The 12,500-nt window shown below is 46.1% G+C and overlaps 1 pseudogene; it reads right to left on the bottom strand.

Annotated features, from left to right (window-relative positions):
* The window catches only part of LOC115199183 (plexin-B2-like), a 213,584-nt pseudogene that overhangs the window by 6,879 nt on the left and 194,205 nt on the right, over positions 1-12,500 (bottom strand).

Raw genomic sequence — 12,500 nt, 5'->3', positions numbered from 1 at the left:
GACTACAACATGGTGAGAACAGACAGACCCTAGGACTACAACACGGTGAGGAGGAGTCAGACCCTAGGACTACAACACGGTGAGGAGGAGTCAGACCCTAGGACTACAACACGGTGAGGAGGAGTCAGACCATAGGACTACAACACGGTGAGGAGGAGTCAGACCCTAGGACTACAACACGGTGAGGAGGAGTCAGGCCCTAGGACTACAACACGGTGAGAACAGACAGACCCTAGGACTACAACACGGTGAGGAGGAGTCAGACCCTAGGACTACAACACTGTGAGGAGGAGTCAGGCCCTAGGACTACAACACGGTGAGGAGGAGTCAGACCCTAGGACTACAACACGGTGAGGAGGAGTCAGGCCCTAGGACTACAACATGGCTCAGTTGGTAGAGCATGGTGTTTGCAACGCCAGGGTTGTGGGTTCGATTCCCACGGGGGACCAGTACGGAGAAAAAATGTATGAAATGTATGTATTCACTACTGTAAGTCGCTCTGGGTAAGAGCGTCTGCTAAATTACAAAAAATGTTTAAAAATTTTTTTTTTTAAAGGAGGAGTCAGACCCTAGGACTACAACACGGTAAGAAGGAGTCAGACCCTAGGACTACAACACGGTAAGAAGGAGTCAGACCCTAGGACTACAACACGGTGAGGAGGAGTCAGACCCTAGGACTACAACACGGTGAGGAGAAGTCAGACCCTAGGACTACAACACGGTGAGGAGGAGTCAGACCCTAGGACTACAACACGGTGAGGAGGAGTCAGGCCCTAGGACTACAACACGGTGAGGAGGAGTCAGACCCTAGGACTACAACACGGTGAGGAGGAGTCAGGCCCTAGGACTACAACACGGTAAGAAAGAGTCAGACCCTAGGACTACAACACGGTAAGAAAGAGTCAGACCCTAGGACTACAACACGGTGAGGAGGAGTCAGACCCTAGGACTACAACACGGTGAGGAGGAGTCAGACCCTAGGACTACAACATGGTGAGGAGGAGTCAGACCCTAGGACTACAACACGGTGAGGAGGAGTCAGACCCTAGGACTACAACACGGTGAGGAGGAGTCAGACCCTAGGACTACAACACGGTGAGGAGGAGTCAGACCCTAGGACTACAACACGGTGAGGAGGAGTCAGACCCTAGGACTACAACACGGTAAGAAGGAGTCAGACCCTAGGACTACAACACGGTGAGGAGGAGTCAGACCCTAGGACTACAACACGGTGAGGAGGAGTCAGACCCTAGGACTACAACACGGTGAGGAGGAGTCTGACCCTAGATCTACAACACGGTGAGGAGAAGACAGACCCTAGGACTACAACATGGTAAGAAGCAGTCAAGTGTAGAAGGTTGGAGGTACTGAACTATTGTGTGTATACAGTGTGCATATCTGTGCGTGTGGTTACGTGCATGCATATGTGTGTACAGTGTTCATATGCGCATGTGTTTTTGTGTCCGTGTATGTGTGTACCTGTTGGTCTTCCAGATATGGACGGTCTCCTCCTCAACGTTGTCGTGTTTAAGAGCCTGCTCATCTAGGAAGTCAAAGAAGTATTTAACAGCAGGAGGAACCACCGCTCCAGAACACAACACACTGCGGAAGAAATCATCCACAAACTGCTGCAGAGTACCCTGCAACACAAAGAGGACACACGGACAGACACACATTAGGAAACACACAGTAGGACATATCCAGAGCGACTTAATCTTAAGATAGTTAGGTGGGACAACCACATATTAGGTAGTCAGTAGTTGTTTTATCCGTGTCTGTCAGAAACTATCAGCTCACATTAAGTACGCCAACATACACTTCCACCCACCCAATCAGTGCGTCTCCTGTCCACCCACCCAATCAGTGCGTCTCCTGTCCACCCACCCAATCAGTGCGTCTCCTGTCCACCCACCCAATCAGTGCGTCTCCTGTCCACCCACCCAATCAGTGCGTCTCCTGTCCACCCACCCAATCAGTGCGTCTCCTGTCCACCCACCCAATCAGTGCGTCTCCTGTCCACCCACCCAATCAGTGCGTCTCCTGTCCACCCACCCAATCAGTGATACATCTTCTACATGTTCCGGGTCAAATCAGTAATATAGGAGTAATTCTGCACTGTGATAAAGGTGTTATAACCCTATTATAACTGCTACATGTAGTGCTATAAGTGCTATACGTAGTGCTATAACAGCTGTAGGTAGTGTAGTTATCAGACTGACCTTGACAGAGAGCAGTCGTGTCAGGTAGATCTCAGCGATGGCTTTAGTCGTGGCCTTGGCCTTCAAACTTCCTCTCTTAGATTTGACATCATCCAGCTCGTCTACTGGCCGCACCAGGTGGAACACCTTGTCATCTTCCAACAGGGCATTTTCTACAGGGACACCATGGACATGTTCAGTGGGCATCAAACAGAAGATAACAGACTCAAACAGGGTGGGACTACCTCAACTCTTTTTTGTTTCCTCTTGCAAAATGTTTGGCCATAATGAACACGACCCAAAGTTGAGAAGTTTTTCCAAGATGCTGATCTCAGGTCAGTAGCGCATTACCCACCCTGATAAATAAGGTTAGGATTGGAGGACAGGTAGGCTGATCCTAGATCTGTGCCTAGGGATAACATACTGAGGATATAATAAAATCAGACTCACTTTCTTCATGGCTGTCCTGGTTCTGGTGGAACTGGCGATGGGTGTGAAGCACTCTGGACAGCACCAGCGTGGCATTGTCTCTCACCTGAAACACACCGTACCACATATAGTTAACACCGTACCACATATAGTTAACACCGTACCACATATAGTTAACACAGTACAGTACCACATATAGTTAACACCGTACCACACATAGTTAACACCGTACCACACATAGTTAACACAGTACAGTACAACATATAGTTACCACAGTACAGTACAGCATTTTTACATTTAAGTCATTTAGCAGACGCTCTTATCCAGAGCGACTTACAAATTGACACATATAGTTAACACAGTACAGTACAACATATAGTTAACACAGTACAGTCCCACATATAGTTAACACAGTAGTTAACACCGTACCACATATAGTTAACACCGTACCACATATAGTTAACACCGTACCACATATAGTTAACACCGTACCACATATAGTTAACACAGTACCACTATATGTGGTACGGTGTTAACTATATGTGGTACGGTGTTAACTATATGTGGTACGGTGTTAACTATATGTGGTACTGTACGGTGTTAACTATATGTGGTACTGTACTGTGTTAACTATATGTGGTACTGTACTGTGTTAACTATATGTGGTACTGTACTGTGTTAACTATATGTGGTACGGTGTTAACTATATGTGGTACGGTGTTAACTATATGTGGTACTGTACTGTGTTAACTACTGTGTTAACTATATGTGAGACTGTACTGTGTTAACTATATGTGGTACTGTACTGTGTTAACTCTATGTGGTACGGTACTGTGTTAACTATATGTGGTACTGTACTGTGTTAACTATATGTGGCACTGTACTGTGTTACTGTACTGTGTTAACACAGTACAGTACCACATATAGTTAACACAGTACAGTAACAGTACCACATATAGTTAACACAGTACAGTACCACATATAGTTAACACCGTACCACATATAGTTAACATAGTACAGTACCACATATAGTTAACACAGTACCACATATAGTTAACACCGTACCACATATAGTTAACACAGTACCGTACCACATATAGTTAACACCGTACCGTACCACATATAGTTAACACCGTACCACATATAGTTAACACCGTACCACATATAGTTAACACCGTACCACATATAGTTAACACAGTACCGTACCACATATAGTTAACAGTACCGTACCACATATGGTTAACTATATGTGGTACTGTACTGTGTTAACACAGTACCACATATAAACTCAGAAAAAAAAAATCAGGACTCTGTCTTTCAAAGATAATTCGTAAAAATCAAAATAACTTCACAGATCTTCATTGAAAAGGGTTTAAACACTGTTTCCCATGCTTGTTCAATGAACCATAAACAATTAATGAACATGCACCTGTGGGACAGATACAGGGCGGCAACAACAACTGCCCGAGTTACACAAGGAACGCATAATCCCTCCATCAGTGCTCAGACTGTCCGCAATAGGCTAAGAGAGGCTGGACTGAGGGCTTGTAGGCCTATTGTAAGGCAGGTCCTCACCAGACATCACCGGCAACAACGTCGCCTATGGGCACAAACCCACCGTCGCTGGACCTGACAGGGCTGGCAAAAAGTGCTCTTCACTGACGAGTCTCGGTTTTTTTTCACCAGGGGTGATGGTCGGATTCACGTTTATCGTTGAAGGAATGAGCATTACACAGAGGCCTGTACTCTGGAGCGGGATCGATTTGGAGGTGGAGGGTCCGTCATGGTCTGGGGCGGTGTGTCACAGCATTATCGGACTGAGCTTGATGTCATTGCAGGCAATCTCAACGCTGTGCGTTACAGGGAAGATATCCTCCTCCCTCATGTGGTACCCTTCCTGCAGGCTCATCCTGACATGACCCTCCAGCATGACAATGCCACCAGCCATACTGGTCGTTCTGTGCGTGATTTCCTGCAAGACAGGAATGTCAGTGTTCTGCCATGGCCAGCGAAGAGCCCGGATCTCAATCTAATTGAGCACGTCTGGGACCTGTTGGATCGGAGGGTGAGGGCTAGGGCCATTCCCCTCAGAAATGTCCGGGAACTTGCAGGTGCCTTGGTGGAAGAGTGGGGTAACATCTCACAGCAAGAACTGCCAAATCTGGTGCAGTCCATGAGGAGGAGATGCACTGCTGTAGTTAATGCAGCTGGTGGCAACACCAGATACTGACTGTTACTTTTGATTTTGACCCCCCCCCCCCCCCCCCTTTGATCAGGGACACATTATTCCATTTCTGTTAGTCACGTCTGTGGAACTTGTTCAGTTTATGTCTCAGTTGTTGAATCTTGTTAAGTTCATACAAATATCTACACATGTTAAGTTTGCTGAAAATAAACGCAGTTGACAGTGAGAGTACGTTTCTTTTTTTGCTGAGTTTAGTTAACACCGTACCACATTTATTTTACCTTTATTTAACTAGGTAAGTCAGTTAAGAACAAATTATTATTTTCAATGACGGCCAAGGAACAGTGGGTTAACTGCCTTGATCTGGGGAAGAACGACAGATTTTTACTTGTCAGCTCAGGAATTCGATCTTGCAACCATTCGGTTACTAGTCCAACGCTCTAACCACTAGGCTACCTGCCGCCCCATATAGTCAACACTGTACCACATATAGTCATCACCGTACCACATATAGTCAACACCGTACCACATATAGTCAACACCGTACCACATATAGTTTCGGTTCTCTCCAGAGATGTTCGATCGGGTTCAAGTCCGGGCTCTGGCTGGGCCACTCAAGGACATTGAAACTTGTCCCGAAGCCACTCCTGTGTTGTCTTGGCTGTGTGCTTAGGGTTGTTGCTGCCCAGTCTGAGGTCCTGAGCGCTCTAGAGCAGGTTTTCATCCAGGATCTCTCTGTACTTCGCTCCGTTCATCTTTCCCTCAATCCTGACTAGTCTCCCAGTCCCTGCCGCTGAGAAACATCCCCACAGCATGCTGCTACCACAATGCTTCACCGAAGGGATGGCGCCCAGGTTTCCTCCATGACGTGACGCTTGGCATTCAGGCCAAAGAGTTCAATCTTGGTTTCATCAGACCAGAGAATCTTGTTTCTCATGGTCTGAGAGGCAAACTCCATGCGAGGTGCCATGTGCCTTTTACTGAGGAGTGGCTTCTGTCTGAGCACACTACCATAAAGGCCTGATTGATGGAGTGCTGCAGAGATGGTTGTCCTTCTGGAAGGTTCTCCCATCTCCACAGAAGAACTATGTAGCTCTGTCAGAGTGACCATCGTGTTCTTGGTAACCTCTCTGACAAGGTCCGTCTCCCCCGATTGCTCAGTTTGGCTACTGTCTTCTTGGGGACCTTCAATGCTGCATAATGTTTTTTTCTGGTACCCTTCCTCAGATCTGTGCCTCGGCACAATCCTGTCTCGGAGCTCTGTAGACAATTTCTTAGACCTCATGGCTTAGTTTTTGCTCTGAAATGCACTGTCAACTGTGTGACCTTATATAAACAGGAGTGTGCCTTTCCAAATTGTGTCTAATCAATTGAATTTACCACAGGTGGACTACAATCAAGTTGTAGAAAGATCTCAAGGATGATAAATGTGAACAGGATGCACGAAACGCAATTTCGAGTCGCATAGCAAAGGGTCTGACAATGTATGTAAATAAGGTATTTAAATAAATATAAAGTTTATATAAAAATGTGCAAAATTGTTTACGCTTTGTCATTACGGGATATTGTGTATAGATTGCTTCGGGTATTTTTAATTTAAAAAAATTATTTAAACAATTTTAGAATAAGTCAAGGGGTCTGAATACTTTCTGTATAGTTAACACAGTACAGAACCATATAGTTGGAGTTTCACATAGTTTCATTAAACTGTGAAATAGCAAAAGCCAACATTTCAATGGAATATCTGGCATGCTCAACTTTACACATCTGAAGCCCAGGAACAATTCAACGTTAATGAATAAAGCCAGCCAGCCCTGATATATATTCACATTAACTACACAGTATGCTGAGAAGCTATTCAGAGAGAACACAAATACAAGGCTGAAGTCCTCAGACAACCACTCACATTGTAATGTGCCAGGGTGTTGAGTCTCTTCCACCTGCCCTCCTTCTGTGACGTCAGGTCCATATCTGACAGGATCTGCCCTGTAGAGCCAGGACGCCACTCTGTGGACGGGGTGGGAAGTGCACCTTAACATTACAATATTACTGAAAGGTACAGTTCACGTCGGAAGTTTACATACACCTTAGCCAAATACATTTAAACTCAGTTTTTCACAATTCCTGACATTTAATCCAAGTAAAAATTCCCTGTCTTAGGTCAGTCAGGCTACCTCTGGCGAGCACATGGAGGGCTGTGTGGCCCCCCAAAGAAATGCCACCCCACACCATGACTGACCCACCGCCAAACCGGTCATGCTGAGGATGTTGCAGGCAGCAGAACGTTCTCCATGGCGTTTCCAGACTCTGTCACGTCTGTCACATGTGCTCAGTGTGAACCTGCTTTCATCTGTGAAGAGCACAGGGCGCCAGTGGCGAATTTGTCAATCTTGGTGTTCTCTGGCAAATGCCAAACGTCCTGCACGGTGTTGGGCTGTAAGCACAACCCCCACCTGTGGACGTCGGGCCCTCATACCACCCTCATGGAGTCTGTTTCTGACCGTTTGAGCAGACACATGCACATTTGTGGCCTGCTGGAGGTCATTTTGCAGGGCTCTGGCAGTGCTTCTCCTGCTCCTCCTTGCACAAAGGCGGAGGTAGCGGTCCTGCTGCTGGGTTGTTGCCCTCCTACGGCCTCCTCCACGTCTCCTGATGTACTGGCCTGTCTCCTGGTAGCGCCTCCATGCTCTGGACACTACGCTGACAGACACAGCAAACCTTCTTGACACAGCTTGCATTGATGTGCCATCCTGGATGAGCTGCACTACCTGAGCCACTTGTGTGGGTTGTAGACTCGGTCTCATGCTACCACTAGAGTGAAAGCACCGCCAGCATTCAAAAGTGACCAAAACATCAGCCAGGAAGCATAGGAACTGAGAAGTGGTCTGTGGTCCCCACCTGCAGAACCACTCCTTTATTGGGGGTGTCTTGCTAATTGCCTATAATTTCCACCTGTTGTCTATTCCATTTGCACAACAGCATGTGAAATTTATTGTCAATCAGTGTTGCTTCCTAAGTGGACAGTTTGATTTCACAGAAGTGTGATTGACTTGGAGTTACATTGTGTTGTTTAAGTGTTCCCTTTATTTTTTGAGCAGTGTATGAACAGTGAGAGACAGAATAACAACAAAAAAATCCAGAAAAATGCATGTCAAAAATTTTATAAATTGATTTGCATTTTAATGAGGGAAATAAGTATTTGATCCATCTTCAAAACATGACTTAGTACTTGGTGGCAAAACCCTTGTTGGCAATCACAGAGGTCAGACGTTTCTTGTAGTTGGCCACCAGGTTTGCAAACATCTCAAGAGGGATTTTGTCCCACTCCTCTTTGCAGATCTTCTCCAAGTCATTAAGGTTTCGAGGCTGACGTTTGGCAACTCGAACCTTCAGCTCCCTCCACAGATTTTCTATGGGATTAAGGTCTGGATACTGGCTAGGACACTCCAGGACCTTAATGTGCTTCTTCTTGAGCCACTCCTTTGTTGACTTGGCCGTGTGTTTTGGGTCATTGTCATGCTGGAATACCCATCCACAACCCATTTTCAATGCCCTGGCTGAGGGAAGGAGGTTCTCACCCAAGATTTGACGGTACATGGCCCCATCCATCGTCCCTTTGATGCGGTGAAGTTGTCCTGTCCCCTTAGCAGAAAAACACCCCCAAAGCATAATGTTTCCACCTCAATTTTTGACGGTGGGGATGGTAATCTTGGGGTCATAGGCAGCATTCCTCCTCCTCCAAACATGGCGAGTTGAGTTGATGCCAAAGAGCTCCATTTTGGTCTCATCTGACCACAACACTTTCACCCAGTTGTCCTCTGAATCATTCAGATGTTCATTGGCAAACTTTAGACGGGCATGTATATGTGCTTTCTTGAGCAGGGGGACCTTGCGGGCGCTGCAGGATTTCAGTCCTTCACGGCGTAGTGTGTTACCAATTGTTTTCTTGGTGACTATGGTCCCAGCTGCCTTGAGATCATTGACAAGATCCTCCCGTGTAGTTCTGGGCTGATTCCTCACCGTTCTCATGATCATTGCAACTCCACGAGGTGAGATCGTGCTTGGAGCCCCAGGCCGAGGGAGACAGTTCTTTTGTGTTTCTTCCATTTGCGAATAATCGCACCAACTGTTGTCACCTTCTCACCAAGCTGCTTGGCGATGGTCTTGTAGCCCATTCCAGCCTTGTGTAGGTCTACAATCTTGTCCCTGACATCCTTGGAGAGCTCTTTGGTCTTGGCCATGGTGGAGAGTTTGGAACCTGATTGATTGATTGCTTCTGTGGACAGGTGTCTTTTATACAGGTAACAAGCTGAGATTAGGAGCACTCCCTTTAAGAGTAGACACCTGGGAGCCAGAAATCTTTCTGATTGAGAGGGGGTCAAATACTTATTCCCCTCATTAAAATGCAAATCAATTTATAACACTTTTGACATGCGTTTTTCTGGATTTTTTTGTTGTTATTCTGTCTCTCACTGTTCAAATAAACCTACCATTAAAATTATAGACTGTTCATTTCTTTGTCAGTGGGCAAACGTAAAAAATCAGCAGGGGATCAAATACTTTTTTCCCTCACTGTAGATACTTTTGTACCCGTTTCCTCCAGCATCTTCACAAGGTACTTTGCTGTTGTTCTGGGATGGATTTGCACTTTTCGCACCAAAGTACGTTCATCTCTAGGAGACAGAACGCGTCTCCTTCCTGAGTGGTATGACGGCTGCGTGGTCCCATGGTGTTTATACTTGCGTACTATTGTTTGTACAGATGAACGTGGTTCCTTCAGGCGTTTGGAAATTGCTGCCAAGGATGAACTAGACTTGTGGAGGTCTACAATTTTTTTTCTGAGGTCTTGGCTGATTTCTTTTGATTTTCCTATGATGTCAAGCAAAGAGGCACTGAGTTTGAAGGTAGGCCTTGAAATAAATCCACAGGTACACCTCCAATTGACTCAAATGATGTCAATTAGCTTATCAGAAGCTTCTATAGCCATGACATTTTCTGGAATTTCAAAAGCTGTTTAAAGGTGCAGTCAACTTAGTGTATGTAAACTTCTGACCACTGGAATTGTGATATAGTGAAATATAAGTGAAATAATCTGCCTGTAAACAAATGTTGGAAAGATTACTTGTGTAATGCACAAAGTAGATGTCCTAACCGACTTGCCAAAACTATAGTTTGTTCACAAGAAATTTGTGCAGTGGTTGAAAAACGAGTTTTAATGACTCCAACCTAAGTGTATGTCAACTTCCTACTTCAACTGTATGTAGACTAACGTACATGCAAAAACATGAAACTCATAGTTGTTCCCCCAACTTTTAGCACAGGATAACAGTGGTAGAACCGTGTGTTCTCACCCAGAGCAACACTGTCCACCTTGGGTCTCTGTGAGTAGGGCAGGTTGCGGTACACCTGTTCAATGATCTTCTCCTTCACCTGAGAGATGGTGTCACAGTTTAGCACCTTCACCGGCGTCACGTCTGGTCCCTCCCCGTGCACCAGCACCTGCAGGGTCTGGTTGGACACACACAGCTGTCAATCATCGATCATCCAGAATCACACTGACCTCATGATTAGGTCACACCCATTTGTTTTGGTAGATGATAGCAACATGTTGGGTACAGCTGTCTAAAACAGCATTCTGTAGATGAATTTGCCTTGTGTGTATTGATTATTGGACTAAAATAGGGTTTATTGCCTAAATGAATGAAAAACTGCATGGGGAGAGAAGACGTGAAACATGATGTCTCTCTATCAGTTTTCCCATAAATCACTGAGCTGATTTGTCATCCAGATGATGACACGCTGTTTTCACAGAAGTCAATTACGAGAGCCAATCATATTACAGGGTCCATTATGAGAGCCAATCATATTAGAGGGTCCATTAAACCAACCTTATCAGTAGAGTCTGATGGAAACATTTACCTCTAGCCTGTCTCTGCTCCTTATTGAGCTCTCTCTCTCTCCGTCTCTCTCTCTCTCTCAACGTTATCAGTGGAGTCGGATGGAAACATTTACCTCTAGCCTGTCTCTGCTCCTTATTGAGCTCACTCTCGCGACGCACGCTCTCACTCTCGCGACGCACGCTCTCACTCTCGCGACTCTCTCGACACTCTCACTCTCGACACTCTCACGACACTCTCTCGACACTCTCACTCTCTAGACACTCTCACTCTGTCCTCACTGAGCTCTGAGACATGTGATGTTAGTGGACATCTACAGTCACTATGTGTCCTGGGTCACGTACGCATCACAATAATACACAGAGTGAGATCATCCATAGAGGAGCAGGTACCAGTGTGAGTAGAGGGCATTAGGACTAGATCGCAGGAGCCAGAGCAGATGGTTAGACTTGATAAGACAGCCAGTGTTCTTGTATTGAGGGCTTGTGTCGTAGAATTACAAATCGGTAGTAGAGTGGTTATAGCTGGAGAATCCAGTTCACTCAAAATGTCTGCTGGTTCACCCACCATGGAGTGCTGCTTTGAATAGGAATATCTCTTCTATTAATTGTAATTCTTTGAGCGGTGCGGTACAGTGTGTACTCACCAGGACGCAGTACTCCACATCGTCCCCTAGGAGCCCCGTGTCGTTCAGTGTACTCACCAGGACGCAGTACTCCACATCGTTCCCTAGGAGCCCCGTGTCGTTCAGTGTACTCACCAGGAAGCAGTACTTCACGTCGTCCCCTAGGAGCCCCGTGTCGTTCAGTGTACTCACCAGGACGCAGTACTCCACATCGTCCCCTAGGAGTCCCGTGTCGTTCAGAGTGTACTTGGCCTTCTTCATCTTAGCGTCCACTGGACCCTTCTCTACCTGGTGCTTGATGGCCTTGAACAGCTTGTATAGGGGCTCTCCCGCAGAGTCCTACACACACAAAGTGAAGATGCATACACACACACACACAGAGAGGGGAGTGAGCTCAGCAGTACTAATGAGACTATTCTCTCAGTGTAATTACTGAAGATACAGCTCCATGTTCACTGTCACACATGACTGATTGTTTAAAGAGCGCTTTAATCCAAAAATCAATAAGACCAAATAAATTGGAACATTTCATCTAAAACAGAAGAAATTGCAGGCAGGCGGGTGGGCGGTTGAGAGAGCGAGGGTTTAAAAGAGCAAGTTTGAATAAACAGGGTGAGTCTCACCCTGAGGAACTGATACAGACAGATGGACATCCAGTTACACAGCATCCTCTCCACCACCGTCTCTGACCTGCACACACACAGTCAGCATGTTAACTACTGTCTCTGACCTGCACACACACAGTCAGCATTTCAACAACTGTCATCCACCTGTGTTGTGTTTACTAGGCACCAAACACACCAAAACACTACTGAACAGAGAGCTACTATCAAACCTTGTCCAATAAGAAATGCCTGTTTTCATGAAGACCAGCCTGATTGGAAGGCTGTGTGTGTCTGACCTGCGCAGCATGAGTTTGGGGTTCTTGCTGTGCACGTATTCCTCCATCAGCTCCAGCAGCAGGCTTCTCATGATGTCTGTGTAGTACTCTAGTTTACCATGCAGAGCCACGGTTAGTAACGAGGCAAAGTAGACCCTGGACCTGGCGTTAAAGTCTGGACGGCCCTCCAAGGTCTTGATGAACTAAGAACACACAGATACGCGACAGAGAGATGGGGTTAGCAACTCACTATAACTCTATAGAACATCTGTAGGTACAGAACGAT

This window comes from Salmo trutta, chromosome 8, assembly GCF_901001165.1.
Source record: "Salmo trutta chromosome 8, fSalTru1.1, whole genome shotgun sequence".
NCBI lineage: Eukaryota > Metazoa > Chordata > Actinopteri > Salmoniformes > Salmonidae > Salmo > Salmo trutta.
This window is presented reverse-complemented; position numbering and strand designations above follow the sequence as displayed.